This window comes from Palaemon carinicauda, chromosome 16 (assembly GCF_036898095.1).
Source record: "Palaemon carinicauda isolate YSFRI2023 chromosome 16, ASM3689809v2, whole genome shotgun sequence".
NCBI lineage: Eukaryota > Metazoa > Arthropoda > Malacostraca > Decapoda > Palaemonidae > Palaemon > Palaemon carinicauda.
In genome coordinates, this window is record NC_090740.1 from 16605321 (window position 1) to 16606630 (window position 1310).

The window sequence follows — 1310 nt, forward strand, 5'->3', positions numbered from 1 at the left end:
CTCTGCCTGGTGTTTGCGAGTCGGGGGTTCGAGTCGCGCTAAGTTTCGTTAGTGCCATTAGTGTCTGTAACCTTACCATCCTTATGAACTAAGGTTGGGGTGTTTGGAGGAGCCTATGGGTCTATCTGTTGAGTCATCAGCAGCCATTGCCTGGCCCTCCCTGATCCTAGCTTACGGGGAGACGGGTCCTGGGCGCTGATCATTTAATATATGGTCAGTCTCTAGTCTAGGGCATCGTCCTGCTCGATAGAGCAATGTGACTGTCCCTTGCCTCTGCCATTCATAAGCCGCCTTTGAATATTTAAAAGGAATTTCCGCATGAGTATGTTATCCAGAGACGGAGCGATTTTAATATTAAAGCATATTTGTGACTTGTTTGCAAAAATAAAAATCGTGAATATATACATTTATCTATCTATCTATCTATCTATATATATACATACATATATATATATATATATATATATATATATATATATATATATATATATATATATATATATATATGTGTGTGTGTGTGTGCGCATATATATATATATATATATATATATATACTGTATATATAAATATATAAATATACATATATATATATATATATATATATATATATATATATATATATATATATACTGTATATATACGTTATATGTTTAATGCAAATATAAACAATGTTCAGGACTTACCATAATCATATTGATTATAATGTAATGTCACTCTTATAAGCTAAAATCATGGACAATTAAATTGGGCATCTACCTTACATTGTAAGAGATTTATTATGACGCACTTGTAGATAATTTAATATCGAATGTTGGTGGCTTCAGCATCAGATGAGCTTAGGTCATGTAACTTCATTATTATTATTATTATTATTATTATTATTATTATTATTATTATTATTATTATTATTATTACTTACTAAGCTACAACCCTAGTTGGAAAAACATGATGCTATAAGTCCAGGGGCTCCGACAGGGAAAATAGCCCAGTCAGGAAAGGAAACAAGAAAAAAATATTTTAAGAGTAACAACATTAAGATAACTATCTCCTATATAAACTATGAAAACTTTAACAAAACAAGAGGAAGAGAAATAAGATTGAATAGAGTCCCCTAATGTACCCTCAGGCAAGAGAACTCTAACCCAAGACAGTGGAAGAGTTCAGAGTTTAGATAACCGCCATAGATTAAGCTTATCTTCATTAAGCACAACTTAGCTCATGATTTTAAAAACTGGGACACTTATGTCGTGAATATGAATTTTTTCCGTTATATGTCTCGGAAAAGTCAAAGACATCGCTATGGGGGTTTT